General features: G+C 47.1%; 1 protein-coding gene across 2 annotated transcripts in view; it reads right to left on the bottom strand.

The window, feature by feature from the left end:
• The window catches only part of KATNAL1 (katanin catalytic subunit A1 like 1), a 179200-nt gene extending 163534 nt beyond the window's left edge, over nt 1-15666 (bottom strand). The window contains exon 1 of one of the 2 annotated variants that reach the window (XM_077484086.1): nt 15290-15666. The gene's annotated coding sequence lies outside the window, so the exon portion shown is untranslated. The remainder of the gene's footprint in view (nt 1-15289) is intronic. The other variant, XM_077484085.1, reaches the window with a different exon arrangement.
• Nucleotides 15667-16910: the final 1244 nt, after the last annotated feature.

The following is a 16910-nucleotide window of genomic DNA, read 5'->3' on the forward strand; positions in this document are numbered from 1 at the left end:
TTGAAACTTCCCAACACCGGAACAGACGCTATCACCCTGAGGTTTAGCAGGTCCCATACTGCCCCCATGGGGCCCCCCAGCGAGCAGGGAGTAAGGGCATGCTGGAAGGGAAGATCTGTTTTTTGGCCAAGAGAAGAACTCTATCTTGTAGCCAAGGAAATCAGTTTGCAGACCCATTGGCCAGATAGCCGAGAGGCCCACCGGGCTGCAAACTCCCAAAAAGGTGACCCCCCCCCGTATGAGGGGGCAAACCTTCGTGCGGTAGCACTTTTCTCGCAGGCTTGCGGTTCCAGGGACGCTTTTGCCCCCAAGGATCGTCCTGTTGGACTGGGAGCATCTAGCCGAAGTCCCGGACGGATGGAAAAGCCTCTTTTGAGCGGAAAATGAGGGCCTTTGCCTGCGGCGTGGCACCTTAGTCTTCCTGGCCTGTGGGAGCAAGGTACTCTTCCCACCTGTGACATTCTTAATAATGTCATCCAACGAGGCTCCAAAGAGCCACTCATCAAGGAAGGGTAAATCCGTCAAAGCTTTTTTAAAATGCCTGGTCCACCGACAAGCCTTTCAGCCAAATCAGGCGCCTCAGCACCACTGCTGACACTGAAACCCTGGATATCAGAGGAAACATATCCAGAGCCACGTTACAACGTTCTTATGACCGTGCACTAACTGGTCTGCTAGTTCCACGCAGACGAGAGTAGCCTGCTGCTTCTCCATTTTGCGGTGCAAAGTTTTGCTCATTCAGTAAGTGTCTGCGACACAAGTGCTGTGGTCAGTACTGGTCATATTGCTGACCCCCCAACCGTAAATAAGGAGCGGGCCACTGTCTCGGTTCCTGCCCGTGGGGTCCTAAAACACAGGAACGTCTTCTACCGGGATTGTGGTTACTTTTATTTAACCTGGATACTGGGGGGTCCACGACTGGAGGAATCAACCATTATTTAGGAAGGCTCTCCTCAAGGGGGATGCACCGCCATGCGTTTTGGGACCTAAAAAGATCAGTTGCGGTCGCCCCCATGCCTGTAAATTAACTTATCGAAATAAGTCATATACGGAAAAAACTTAGGTGTAGAGGAATCTGCTGTGTCCTGAATTTTCAGGGTATCACGCACAGCTGTGATAAGTGCTCCAACAAGCGCTTTTATTGTGCGCGGACCCGGATGGGGGTTCATCCTCACTGTCTGATCGGTCCTGGTCAGCGTCATCTGAAACAACAGAGCAGGGGTCACCAGCCTCAGCGGGGCCCGAGTCTGCGTCAGAGCTCTCCCCGGAGGGCGGGGGCTTTTTACCACCCTTGCGCCCACGCACCGCCTCCATCTTGGCAATGAACGTGTTAAGGACTGCCGTCAAGAGTCCAGAGGCACTGCAGCATCTGCAGAACCAGTTGCAATTGCCTGGATTTTGGGGGAAGAAACACCAGTTTCTGAAGCCATGCTGACCCTACCCTGTCTACCACATGCTGGGGACTTAGGACAGTGATGAGGGGTCACCACAGCAGGACTCACCACCTGGTCCGAGTTCTGCTCTGTCCAGCTAGGTGTGCCCATGTCCTGTGTCAGCTCCCAGGTAATTGTGAGAGAAAACCGCGCTGTGCTGATTCTCAGGGAACAGCGCTGAGGCATGAAAGCGTGTTTAGGCTACAACAAAATGGCCACAGAGCTCCCAGTACAAAGCACATAATCACAGGGAAAATGGCCGCCGAACTACAGAAAAATGGTTACTGACCATGCTTCTCCCTGGTCACACCAAAAATGGCCACCGAACACTGTATGCAGAGAGGGACAGTGAAACACAGGCAGAGGAAATGACAGTAAACAGCGCTACAGCGATCAGCAGACACAGACTTCCAGACACCCAGGGGAGAGACAACAGACATCCAGGGCACAGGCACCCAGCGCAGCCCCCCACCTAAGGTGAGAGCCCCCCCAAGGGACCCCTGTCTATGTGGCACACACACCGCTCAGAAGCCCATGCAGCATCCCCCGGGGGGAGGGAAGATAGAATCAGGGAGAGAGGAGAGGGAGGTGAGGGACCCCCGAATTGACCTCCCAGGGAATGCTCAGCTGCTCAGCCCCACCGAGGCAGGGAGAGCTGTACTTACCAGTCCTGACGAGCTGGGGAACATTCCATCACAGACCCACTCTCCAATCAGTACGGAGTTGCTGCTGGCACGACACACTGTGATGCAGACATCAGTAGTCTGGTCATATGTGTGCCCCAGAGCATTACGCTCACCGGTCGCCCCTGGAGCCTGGGAGGCATGTCGTGGCCGACCCCAGTGTGGAGCTCTGGTCTGCACACGCTCGCTGGCCAGGCTGGGGAGACTACAAGGATAAGGGTATCCAGCCTGTCACCCAGCCGGCTGTTGATAGCAGATCACAGGATCTTAATCTTGCGCAAAAGGCAAACTTCTGCAGAAAAAAAATCCACAGACCGATGGGCCCGCAGGGTTCCTAGGACCTTCTTCACTAGGCAGAAAAAAAAACTGAGGCTGCAGGAAGCAGGCTGGAGGGTTGTTACTGAAGTGACCGTCCCTTGGGCGGAACTAGAAAGTTCTGTTTTTTTGTACATGTTAACATGTTCTGCCTATGTTCTGCCTTCTCCTGAAGGTGGCGTAACAACCCAATGGTCAAGAATAAAGGAGCTGTGTCAGTCAGTGAATGTAAAAGATTTTTTTTTTAAAAAGTCCATAAAAATATCCCATAGTTTGTAGATGCTAAAACTTTTGCGCAAACCAGTCATAGCATTCGCCTATTGGGATTTTTTTCCCCAAAAACATGTAGCAGAATACATATTGGCCTAAATTGATAAAGAAATAAAAAAAATTGTGTATGTGTTTTATAGCAGAAAGTAAAAAATATTGTTTTTTTTTCTTCAAATTGTCTGGGTTTTTTTTTTTGTTTACAGCGCAAAACATAAAAACCGCAGCGGTGATCAAATACCACCAAAAGAAAGCTCTATTTGTGGAAAAAAAGGACATCAATTTTATTTGGGCACAGCGTTGCATCGGTCAGTTAAAGCAATGCAGAGCCGCATCACAAAAAAAAATAAAAAATAAAAAATTGCCATAATGATAGAATCTCTAGCAAACGCTATCCGTAAACACCCAGACATGGGGGGGGGGGGGGGGTACAGTGTGGAGACACAACACATAAATGCGCCTTATTTGCAGATGACCTTCTGCTTTTTGTAACCTCCCTCCCAACAATATGCACACTATTAAACAATTTTGCAGTGATTTTGGGCCTCCAGGTCAATATGTTAAAGTCCCAGGCTTTGAATGTATCTCTCTCGGGCTCCCTGGTCTCCCACCTACAGAAAACCTATAAATCTGAATGGAGTGATACCTCCATTAAATACTTAATAATACGTCTAAGATTGAACGCCTTTATCAGGAAAACTACCCGCCAATGTACCTGTAAACTAGAAGCTGATCTCAGAAGCTGGGGATCTCATGATATACAGTGGTGTGAAAAAGTGTTTGCCCCCTTCCTCATTTCCTGTTCCTTTGCATGTTTGTCACACTTAAGTGTTTCGGAACATCAAACCAATTTAAACAATAGTCAAGGACAACACAAGTAAACACAAAATGCAATTTGTAAATGAAGGTGTTTATTATTAAAGGTGAAAAAAAAATCCAAACCATCATGGCCCTGTGTGAAAAAGTGATTGCCCCCTAAATCTAATAACTGGTTGGGCCACCCTTAGCAGCAACAACTGCAACCAAGCATTTGCGATAACGTGCAATGAGGCTTTTACAGCGTCCTGGAGGAATTTTGGCCCACTCATCTTTGCAGAATTGTCCTAATTCAGTTACATTAGAGGGTTTTCGAGCATGAACGGCCTTTTTAAGGTCATACCACAACATCTCAATAGGATTCAGGTCAGGACTTTGGCTAGGCCACTCCAAAGTCTTCATTTTGTTTTTCTTCAGCCATTCGGTGGTGGACTTGCTGGTGTGTTTAGGATCATTGTCCTGCTGCAGAACCCAAGTTCGTTTCAGCTTGAGTACACGAACAGATGGTCGGACATTCTCCTTCAGGATCTCTTGGTAGACAGCAGAATTCATAGTTCCTTTTATCACGGCAAGTCTTCCAGGTCCTGAAGCAGCAAAACAGCCCCAGACCATCACACTACCACCACCATATTTTACTGTTGGTATAATGTTCTTTTTATGAAATGCAGTGTTCCTTCTACGCCAGATATACTTGGACACACACCTTCCAAAGAGTTCCACTTTTGTCTCATCGGTCCACAGAATGTAGTCCCAAAAGTCTTGGGGATCATCAAGATGTGTTGTGGAGAAATTGAGACGAGCTTTGATGTTCTTTTTGCTCAGCAGTGGTTTTCTCCTTGGAACTCTGCCATGCAGGCCATTTTTGCCCAGTCTTTTCCTGATGGTGGAGGCATGAACGCTGACCTTAACTGAGGCAAGTGAGGCCTGCAGTTCCTTGGACGTTGTTGTGGGGTCTTTTGTGACCTCTTGGATGAGTCGTCGCTGCACTCTTGGGGTAATTTTGGGCGGCCAGCCACTCCTGGGAAGGTTCACCACTGTTCTATGTCTTCGCCATTTGTGGATAATGGCTCTCACTGTGGTTCGCTGGATTCCCAAAGCTTTGGAAATGGCTTTATAACCCTTTCCAGACTGATAGATCTCAATTACTTTCTTTCTCAATTGTTCCTGAATTTCTTTGGGTCTCGGCATGATGTGTAGCTTTTAAGGATCTTCTGGTGGACCTTACTGTGTCAAGCAGCTCCTATTTAAGTGATGCCTTGATTGTGAACAGGTGTGGCAATAATCAGGCCTGGGTGTGGCTAGAGAAATTGAACTCAGGTGTGGACAACCACAGTTATAGTATGTTTTAACAAGGGGGGCAATCACTTTTTCACACAGGGCCATGATGGTTTGGATTTTTTTTCACCTTTAATAATAAACACCTTCATTTACAAATTGCATTTTGTGTTTACTTGTGTTGTCCTTGACTATTGTTTAAATTGGTTTGATGTTCCGAAACACTTAAGTGTGACAAACATGCAAAGGAACAGGAAATGAGGAAGGGGGCAAACACTTTTTCACACCACTGTAGCTTGGACGGGTAGAATTAACTTTTATTTTTTTTAACTGAAGAATGCACCGCGCTTTTTTTACGCGCCTGTGTGCATAGGCACATTACAATTATTAGGCTATATTTTAGCTCAAAAAAAAAAAAAAAAGCTGTACTGAGCTTTTACAAGCTGCAGTGTGCAACAGGCATTAGGCCCCTTTCACATGATCAGCCTGCAAAGATCCGCCTGTCCATTTTCAGGCGGATCCGAGCGGGTCGCCTACTGACTTGCATGAGCAGACGCATGTTAGCGGAGATGTGTCCTCCTGCAATCCGATTAAATCGTTCGCCATCCGTCCAGTGGATTGGATCGGATGAAAGTTGACATGCTGTCTGTTTTCATCCGATCTTCCCATTGAGAACAACGAGGCTCTGACAGGTCCGCCCCTGCACAGTGAGCAGAGACAGACCTGTCATCCGCCTGCTCAGCGGGGATCAATGGAGCGATCCCCCCACTGAGCTGAGCGGATCCGCCCCCTGTGAAAGGGGCCTTAATCATTTTCTGGGCGCAGGTACATACTGCAATTCCACACCGCAACCTGCACTGCTAAAATAAAGTTCCAGCCGGCTGCCTTCCCTTGCGGTGTGATCTTCTGTACATGCTCATCTCCCCCCAGCACAGGTACAGAGACTGATGTGAGACACTAACAGCGAGCAGCAGCAGTACTAAACCTTGGCGGTTGTGGGAGCGTCACGTGGCAGCACTTAATCACACAGTAATACCTCATACAAACGTTCCGATTATCGGATGATAAAAATCGCTTTTGGATTGATCATTCCATAATCTGATCGTTAGTACACAACTTTCGACAGCCGTCTAACAAAATCCGAAAGGACAAACACGAAAACTTTGCTTGAACGACGGCCTATCGTACGACAATCGTTTAATTCAGTACAGTATGCGTCTGCTAAAAATCGATAGATGAACACCACTCATGATCGGAAACATGAAAATAAACCATAAAGACACAGGGGTCACGCGTATTTGACATAATTTCAAATACGTAGCTGAGCACAGCGGAAGGTTTTTCCAGAATCGCATGACAAAAATCGAACGATTCACAGAGCACATTTTGCACTGTTGTATTCGATACGTCGTGCGATAATCGGAACATGTGTACGAGGCATAATTGTCACATTAATATCTGGATAGAGCCTCTAGAATGCTCACTCTGTCCTATGATCCTCAGCATTAGGATAATCACACAGCACAGCAGGTGACCTATGGCTCTGTCAGTGTGACACATGGCTGTTGGGTGCTGACCTTGTTAGTTTATGGATGTTCTGTGAGTTACACACTGTAGCTCAGTACATCCATAACAAGGTCAGCACCCAACAGCCATGTGTCACACTGACAGAGCCATAGATCACCCGCTGTGCTGTGTGATTATCCAATGCTGATGATCATAAGAGACAGTAAGATGCTACTTTACATGCATTTGGGGGGAGTCAATAAAAATGCACAGAAGAGCTGTGTTTTTACTGCCCCCAACCACTCTAATTAGGGGGTCTGTCAGCTTTTCAAGCAGACCGAACTGAAAGCGCCATGTAGGTCTACACCTACCTCCACGTCCATTCAGGTCCAGAAGAAGAAAAAATGGAAAAAGATTGCGCTTTTCCAGACCTAAAATGTCACAGATCAGGTAGTCTGATGTTGATGGACACAAATCCACCCTGACCACCCATAGATCAATCACAAGTCCACCCCTGCCCACTGTGTGGTGTATAAAGACATAAACTGTACAGGTGGGCTCAGGGAAGGGAAAAGTGTGTGTGCCGCTCAGGCTCCATAGGGAGGGGGTATGTAGACAGTGCATCTGCAGCTGCTGCTAGAGTGCTGACAGGGGATGGAGCCCGTCCTGGCTCCTGCAAAGGTTAAAGGAAGGAAGGGTGACCCCTGGAATACGCACATCATTGATATCCTACTGCAATGAATGTAGTGGCAACCTCAATATGGGGTCTGACCAGGCCACGTCCCCAACGCAATTCACTCGCCCCCAATTTGACTGACAGCAGCACGAGGCCAATGGCTAGCACTGCTGCCTGATCCTTCTCTGATAAGAGAAAGACAGGGAAGAAGAACTGGAGATGGGCACAGCGCTGGAGCAATACAGGACTCAGGTAAGTGTTTGGGGGGGGACACAGCAACTGGCAAAATGTTATTTACCTTCGGTAAAAAAACATTTTAGATTTAGAACCACTCTAAGTAACATAATAAAATAAAAAATGTTTCCCTCATGTACACACACATAAGCACATAAACACACATGGCAGATGCACATACGTACGAAAATAGCAAAACAATGATACTTACTTACCTCTCCTTTAACTACTTCCAATGTATATATATACGGCCGGGTGGGAGCCTCCTCTTTCTGACTGGACATTCAGGAACGTCCTTCATAAGGAGGGGGTGTCACCCGGACACGGCGCATCTCGGATCGGCAGGAGGGCTCTGTGATTGGCCCCCCTGATCACATGATGTCCAATCACAGCCGTCATGTGATGTAATCAAACAGCCAGTTGCTAGGCAATCGGCTCTCCTCTCCTCGCACGGAAGTCATCGCTGAGGAGAGGAGAGCGGATCGCTGCAGCCGGCTGGTGATCAGTGAGTATGAGCTGTTTTTACAGCTTTTTACTCACTGATCACTAGTCACACATGTCCTCAAATAATAAAAACACATGTCCCCCACATATGTCCCACTAAAATCACATCCCAATGATTATCTGCACACATCTGTACATGATCATTTGCGTACATATGTCCATGATCACACAAACAAATTATTATACACTTAACGGATTTTTTTTTTACCAAACACATGTAGCAGAATACATTTTGGCTTAAATTCATGACAAAATTAGATTTTATTGGATTTATTTTAAAATAGAAAGAAGAAAAGTTTTTTTGTTTTTTTTTATTTACGCTCTTTTTGCGCTTATATAATCGCAAAAAATAGTCGTGAATAAATACCACCAAAATAAAGCTCTATTTGTGCGAACAAAATGATAAAAAATGTATTTGGGTACAGTGTAGCATGACCGCGCAATTGTCATTGAAAGTGCGAGAGCGCTGAAAATTGGGCTGGGAAGGAAGGAGGCGAAAGTGGCCTGTATTGTAGTGGTTAATTGCCCAGTGTCCTTACTGGCCCCTTCCACCCACCTACTTCTAGGTGCCAGGCTGTGGTGGTCTTCATTGGCCGGCTCAGCCTGGATGTCACATCACTTCTTCAAACTTAACCTATCCAAAACCAAGCTCATGACTTTTCCTCCCTTTATCAACTTGTCCCCCCACGCCAAGGTCCTCGGTGTAATCCTGGACTCTGAACGAACCTTTCGGCCCCACATCCTATCGATTTGCAAAATTTGCCGCCTCAAACTCCGCAACATCTCCAAGATATGCCCCTACCTAACCAATGTCACCACAAAGCTTCTAATCCACTCCCTGGTCATCTCCCTCCTCGGCTACTGCAACTCCCTCCTCATTGGCCTACCTCTAAATAGGCTATCCTCACTTCAGTCCATCGTGAATGCTGCTGCCAGGCTCATCCACCTCACAAACCGCTCACCATCTGCTATACCCCTCTGCCAATCCCTCCATTGGCTGCCACTCAGCCACTAAATTAAATTCAAGATACTAATTATAACTTACAAAGCCATCCACAACCTGGCCCCCAAATACAAACCTAATCGTTCTCTTCACTCCTCCCAAGACCTCCTGCTCTCAAACTCCCTTGTCACCTCATCCCATGCTCGCCTTCAGGACTTCTCCAGAGCCTCTCCCATCCTCTGGAATGCTCTACCCCAATCTCTCCGATTTTCTCCTACTTTATCCACCTTCTGACGATCCCTGAAATCGAATCTCTTCAGAGAAGTCTATCTGGCCCCCACCTAACAACTGTACATTTATCTTCTCAATCAGCACATCTCCCACAATTACTACCTCTTATAACCCTTGACCTTCCCTCTTAAGCCTCATACACATGATTGGACTTTGTACAAACTCTCCTGTGGATTTTTGTACAAAGGGCGTCGGCTGTGAACTTGTATTGCATACACACGGCAGGATATTTTCAACCAACTTTCATCAAATCACAGGGTTTTTTTCTGCTCTTTACCGCCACCTTTGGTCAACTTCTGTATTGTTGTCTGATCTTTTACATTGGTTCTGAGCATGCGTGTTTGTACTTTGTACAAAAGTCCTATGGTTTTCTGTATACACGATTGGACTTTGCTCCATCGAACTTTTGTTGCCAGAAAGTTTGTCCGTTCGCACAGCCAACAAAAGTCTGATAAAAAATGAAAACGTTTGTCTGATGGAGCGTACACACGGTCGGATGTTGCCTTAAAACAGCTAATTTGCATTCTAAGGAGCAGGGCCCTCTGATTCCTACTGTATTAACCACTTAAGGACCGCCGCATGGCAATGTACGTCGGTGCAATGGCACCGACAGGCACAAGCACATACATGTACGTGCTCGCCTTCCAGCAGGTGGGGGGGTCCGATCGGACGCCCTCCCGCTGGATGCGGTGGTCCGTTTCGCTGCAGGAGCGATCCGGGATGAGGGGATGGCCATTATTTTCTGGCCATCCCCTCTCGATCGCTCCTGGCGAATGAGAAGCTTCCCCCTGCTGTGTATAGTAAACACAGGCAGGGAGGAAGTGATGTAATTCTCCGCGGGGCGGTCTTTTTGACCGGACTACGAGGAGAACACTGAAAGTAAGTGCACCAAACACTACACTAACATGTAGGCACACATAGGCACACAAACCCCCCCCCCCCGATCCCCCTCCCCCTCCCAGTCACAGTGTCACTGATTGCAGTGATCATTTATTTACTGATCACTGCATTCAGTGTCAGTTGTGACAGTAAAAACTGTCAGGGCAGTTAGTGCTAGGTCCAGGGTAGCCCCCTACCCCCCCATAAAGGTTTAACCCCCTGATTGCCCCTAGAGTTAACCATTTCACCCCCTTTTGCCAGTGTCACTAAGCGATCGTTTTTCTGATCGCTGCATTAGTGTCACTGGTGCCGCTAAGTAGCTAGTTATTTTTTTTAGGTTCACCGCCAGGTTTTTATAGCGCTAGGTACCCCGATATACTACCCAATAATGGTTTTAACCCCCTGATTGCCTCTAGTTAACCCTTTCACCAGCGATTACCGTATAAGTGTCACTTATAGGCAGTGCTTGGTTTTCGGGGTCCCGTACGTGGCTAGACTCCCAAAAAGTCCCCCACATGTGGTATTCCCGTACTCGGGAGAAGCAGCAGAATTTATTTTGGGGTGTAATTTCACTTATGCCCATAGCATGTGTGAGCAATATATAATTTAGTGACAACTTTGTGCAAAAAAAAAAAAAATTGTAATATTCCTGCAACTTGTGGCAAAATGTAAAATATTTCATGGACTCAACATGCCTCTCAGTATATAGCTTGGGGTGTCTACTTTCCAAAATGGGGTCATTTTGGGGGGTTTTGTGCTATTTTGGCATTTTATGGCCTTCGAAACTGTGATAGGTAGTGAGGAGTGAAATCTAAAATTTGCACCCTTAGAAATCCTGAAGGCAGTGATTGGTTTTCGGGGTGCCGTACGCGGCTAGACTCCCAAAAAGTCCCACATATGTGGCATCCCCGTACTCAGGAGAAGCAGCAGAATATATTTTGGGGTGCAATTCCACATATAACTATGGCATGTGTGAGCAAAATATCATTTAGTGACAACTTTTTGTAAACTTTTTTTTTTTTTGTCATTATTCAATCACTTGGGACAAAAAAAAAAATATTCAATGGGCTCAACATGCCCCTCAGCAATTTCCTTGGGGTGTCTACTTTCCAAAATGGGGTCATTTGGGGGGGAGTTTGTACTGCCCTGCCATTTTAGCACCTCAAGAAATGAGATAGGCAGTCATAAATTAAAAGTTGTGTAAATTCCAGAAAATGTACTCTAGTTTGTAGACGCTATAACTTTTGCGCAAACCAATAAATATACGCTTATTGACATTTTTTTTACTAAAGACATGTGGCTGAATACATTTTGTCCTAAATGTATGACTAAAAATTCGTTAATTCAATTTTTCTTATAACAAAAAGTAGAAAATATCTTTTTCCATTTATATCTCAAAAAATAAAAATCGCAGAGGCAATCAAATACCATCAAAAGAAAGCTCTATTTGTGGGAAGAAAATGACGCAAATTTCGTTTGGGTACAACATTGCATGACCGCGCAATTACCAGTTAAAGCAGTGCAGTGCGAAATTGTAAAAAGACCTCTGGTCCTTAGGCTGACAATTGGTCCGGGGCTGAAGTGGTTAAAGTGTATTGTATTTGTTGGCGCTATATAAATCCTGTATAATAATAATAATAATAATGTCACTCCTGCTCATGTGCATGAGTTCAGTTGTCCTGGGACACAGGACTGGGGCCAGAATGTACAATAAACTGTGCTGGCAGGCAAGTATGTTGGTGGCAGTGGGGGGTTTTGCATGCACTCTGCTGTAAATGTGTGTAAGGCAACCCATACACAAGTCAATTTTTTCTTTTTTTCAAGCAGCGGGTTGAGTGAAAAAACTCTTGATTCTCCCATCTACATGTTTGAGATGGATGGGGGAACCCTCTCTGCTGAGCTATTGTATTCTAACAATGGGGAAACTTCCCTACTGTCAGAATACACGGATCAGCACTGACAGTGAAGAAAATCCAACAGGCTGGTTGTACAGCAGTCAGTCAATCAGTAGATTGATTTCTGTACAACCAGACTGCCCATACATGGATTTAAATTTGGCCGGTCCCTGCTGAACCAGCTGAATTTTGATCCACATATTGCCACCTTAAAATCATTCTAAAAGTTGTAATTTTTATTTATTTTTTTAAATAACAAACATGTTATACTTACCTGCTCAGTAAAATGCTTTTGCACAAAGCAGCCCCAATCCTCTTCTTTTTTGGGTCCGGACTCCCTGCCAAGTGACCCCAATAACAAGTATTATGCTATTTTGCTTGTGTGTGTCCAGTCACACACAAAGCGCTGCTCGCCCCTGCCCCCTGTTCCCTCCTCATTGGCTCAGTGGCTATGACTGACAGCAGCGAGAGCTGAATTGCAATCTCGCGGCATTCATGTGATCTGTTGCGGGTGTCAATGTTAGATTAACGAAACCCTGAAACAGATCGCAAAATGCAGTGCGGTTGCTGGAATCGCATGGGGGTGAACCACCATGTGATGCTATTAAGGTGCAGAGAAAAAAAAAAAAAAAAAAGGGTCCTGCACCATTTTGGTGTGGATGCAATGTGATGCAATTTGAGCTATACAAAAAGTATGGCTCAAATCGCACTGCACAGACATCGTGATGTGCACAGAAATGCAGTGCTATTCCCGTACAAATCACATGCAGTGCCTGTAACGCACAATTGTGAACCCAGGCTGAATCTGACAAGCTGTCAGCTCTCAGATGGAAGTGATCCAGCAGCTGTAGAGTTGCCTGATCGCTTTCATACACTTCGGGAACTGCTAGTCCTCCCACATGTCCCCACTAGGGATGAGCTCAGGTGTGTTCGCATGGACCACGTGCAGAGCCTGCCAGGAAGTCAGCGCAGAACTGCTCTAATCACAGGCAGTGAGACATTGCCTGATGTGCGGCTGCAGAGATCGGGCAATGTCTCACTGCATGTGATTTGCGCAGCGCTGCACTGACTTCCTGGCAGGCTCTGCATGTGGACCATATGAACACGCCTGACCTCATCCTTAGTCCCCACCATGTTTCCTGGGCTCTGTGTGCCCATCAGTGGACCTGGGATTGGCATGGTAGGTGCTTCCAGGTACAGGGGAGGGAGTTTGCAGATCTCCCCTTCCTGTCATTTCTAATGGCCCGTACACACGATCCGAAAATCAGATGACATATTTTTTTTTTTTTTTTTTGTATGCTAGTTGCATATTGAAAATGGAGAGGTGACTAAAGTTACAAAAGTGATATAATATGTTGTAGTGTATTTCCATTGTACTTTTAGATGACAACTGTACTGATTAAAACAAAAATCGTACCATCTGGTATCATACAAGAAAAATGTTTGTGTTTGTCCAATTGGATAATATCTAATGAACTGTTGTGATCAGCTCTCGAAAGTTCTGTACGAACGATCTGATTATTGCGTGATCCTTTAAAAAGCGACATTTTTCATCTGATTTTTGGATCGTGTGTGCCATAAGTCCCAGTGTCACTGTCCTCATCCAGTATGGCTGGGGAAGAATCGAATAGCGTGCAATCTACACAGAATTCATTCACGGCTGGTGCTACCACTAGGCAAACTAGGCAGCGCCTAGGGTGCCCCGCTACCTGGGGTGCCCAGCCACTGGTTTTCCTAATCTCTTTAAGTCTCAGCATCAACAGGGAGTGGCCACTCCTTTCGTACATAGTGTCAGAGGTGCAGTGGTGTTGGAGGACTGTGTGTCCGACTCCCGAATGAATGAATGGACGCAAGAAAACATTTTGTTGATGGCCACTGGTAGGCTGCATTGATGGGCACTGGTGAGGCTGCATTTGATGGGCGCTGGCAAGGCTGCATTTTCAGGGCGCTGGTGAAGGCTGCATTTAAAGTGGTTGTAAACCCATACAAAAACCACTTTGACCTACAGGTAAGCCTATTAAGTCTTACCTGTAGGTCCAAGAAATATCTCCCAAACCTACACGGTTTAGGAGATATTTGCCCGAAGACGGGCACCACTGTCTATGGCGCATGCACCGTAGACAGCGGCGTGCAGGCGCACTGAGCGTGGCATCCTCGATGACGAAGATGCCGTGCAATGCCGCACATCTTGGGTCCCGTGCGCATGCGCGGAAGTGACGTCATCACAGCTTTGCCGAATGACAGCAGCGGAGCTGCGAGACCCCACCGAGAAGATAGATGCGCCGAACTACAGGGGACAGCGGTGACTTCGCTGGCTCCTGTGTCAGGTAAGTGACACATAATGGACTACAATGCGATGCATAGTAGTCCATTATGCTTTGCCTTTGCAGGGAATGAAAGAGGAAGTAAACTCATCAGGGTTTACGTCCTCTTTAAAGGGGAACTGGTGAGGCTGCACCAGCACCCATCAAATGCATTTTAAAGTGGTTGTAAACCCTTACAAACCACTTTGACCTACAGGTAAGCCTAGATTAAGGCTTACCTGTAGGCCCAAGAAATATCTCCTAAACCTATACGGTTTAGGAGATGTTTGCCAAAAGACAAGTACCGCTGTTTACAGCGCATGCACCACAGACAGCGGCGCACAAGCGCACTGAGCGCGCCCATGCTAATGCCGATATGCCGTGAGTGGCGGCTCCCATGCGCGGGAGAGACGTCATCGCGGCTCCGTCGAATGACAGCTACGGAGCAGCGAGACCCACCAAGAAGATGGAGGCTCCGTACACAAGGGGACAGCGGTGACTTCGCTGGCTCCTGTGTCAGGTAAGTGACACATAATGGACTACTATGCGATGCATAGTAGTCCTTTATGCTTTACCCTTTGCAGGGAATCAAAGAGGAAGTAACCCCATCAGGGTTTACTTCCTCTTTAAGGGCGCTGGTGAGGCTATATTTTAAAGATGCTGGTGAGGCTGCATTTGGACACTACATTAAAAAAGTAGGATATACATGGGCAGGGAAAGGGGGTGGGGTCAGGGGTGGAGCCGGGGGCGGCAAAATTAGGTTTTGCCTAGGGTGTAAAAAATCCTTGCACAAGCCCTGCATTAATTTCATTGGGGGACAGGCGGGACATCAGGGGTCTATTGGACCCTTGGTGGCTCATTAGGAGAACCTGTCACAATAGATGCATCACATAGCAGACTTCCTGACATGGTCCACCATAACATGGTAATGAACCTAAACAGAAGTCATTCCAACCAGCTGGTCCAAGAATCTCCAATATATGCCAGTATCAGACTGATGTCAGAACCGAGCCATCTCTTCCCTGGAGGGTTGATTTACTAAAACTTGAGGAGGGCGGAATCTGGTGCAGCTGTGCATGGCAGCCAATCAGCTTCTAACTCCCAGCTTATTCAATCAAGCTTTGACGATAAAACCTGGAAGCTGATTGGTTTCTATGCAAAGCTGCAGCAGATTTTGCACTCCTCAGTATTAGTAAATGAAGCCCTTTATGTAGTATGACAGGCCAGTCTTCTCTCCTTAGTATGTGTATGATTATAGCACAGTCTTACCTCCTCAGTGGAGGGAGCTCCGTCCTCTCACCCAGCAGAATCACCACAATAGGGATAAATGAAGCTGTGATCAGGGATGGAGTTGCCGGCCGCGGGGGTTCCGGGATTTGTAGTTCTAGAAGGCCAGAGGTCTCAATCAGTGCACGAGCAGCAGACTACATCTCCCAGCATGCCCCGCGCGGGGGGTCGGCGATCCAGCTGGTGGGGACTTGTGGTGGAGGGATGATTGGATGCTTCGCGGGGCTTTTCGCCTGGGGACGGGCGGTATTATGGGGTGTCAGGCTGGCCTCGGTAATAGCCGGTGTATAGGTGAGAAGCAGCACGCCTCGTCTATGTTTGGGGTGTTGTCATGGCTGCGGCCGGATGCTGCGACCCAGGAGGGGGGAGGAGTCTGGGTGTCAGTTATACAACAGGCTATTGGGTAGAGTAGAGCACAGGGCTCATCACTGAGGACAATACAGCTTCCAGGGATTGGGGCTTCCTTTGTATTAGGTATGAATGGAGGATTCTGTGATCCCCACCATGTCCTTCTATGGTGTGCAATGTACCTGTTCTTCTACAAGAGCTGCGTCACCCAGCACTCCGGGGATGGTTAGTAATGACAGCCAGAGCTCACCCATCAATCCAGCGATCGATTACAACGCACCGCAGATACACCTACAATGTGCGTCTCCACCCCAAAACAGATCAATATTAACCACTTCAATACCAGGCACTTAAACACCTTCCTGCCCAGACCAATTTTGAGCTTTCAGCGCTGTTGCGCGGTCATGCTACACTGTACCCAAATGAAATTTTTATCATTTTTTCCCCACAAATAGAGCTTTCTTTTGGTGGTATTTGATCACCTCTACGGTTTTTATTTTTTGCTAAACAAATAAAAAAATACCGAAAATTTTGAAAAAAAAATAGTTTTTTTTTTGTTTCAGTTTCAAAACTTTGCAAATAAGTACGTTTTCGCCTTCACTGATGGGCACTGATGGGGTTACACTGATGGGCAATGATAAGGCGGCACTGATGGGCACCGATGAGGTGGCACCAATGAAGTGGCACTGATGAGGTGGCATTGATGGACACCGATATGTGGCACTGATGGGTGGCACTGATGGGCGACACGGATGGGCACTGATAGGTGGCACAAATTGGCATGGATGGGCATGGATAAGTGGCACAGGTGGGCATGGGTTAGGCGGCACAGCTGGGCATGGGTAGGCGGTACAGTTGGGCATGGGTAGGTGGCACAGGTGGGCATGGGTAGGTGGCACAGGTGGGCATGGGTAGGCAGCACAGGTGGGCATGGGTAGGCACTGATAGGCGGCACAGATGGGAACTGATAGGCGGCATTGTATTATAATATATTGCACTAATGGATGCCAATCAGTGCCAATCAATAATGCATGCCAATCAGTGATGCCCATTGTGGGCACTGATTGGCATCCATTATGGGTACTGATTGGCATCCATTGTGGCACTGACTAGAATCCCTGGTGGTCTAGGGTGGCATACCTTGTCCTTGGCATCCCTGGTGGTCTGGTGGCGTCCCTGGTGGTCCAGTGTGGGCATCCTCGGGGGGGCTGTGCTGATAATCGATCAGCACAGACCCCCCCTGTCAGAGGAGCAG

Source organism: Lithobates pipiens, unplaced genomic scaffold (assembly GCF_037356315.1).
Source record: "Lithobates pipiens isolate NorthernLeopardFrog02 unplaced genomic scaffold, aLitPip1_a1.2 Scaffold_16, whole genome shotgun sequence".
NCBI lineage: Eukaryota > Metazoa > Chordata > Amphibia > Anura > Ranidae > Lithobates > Lithobates pipiens.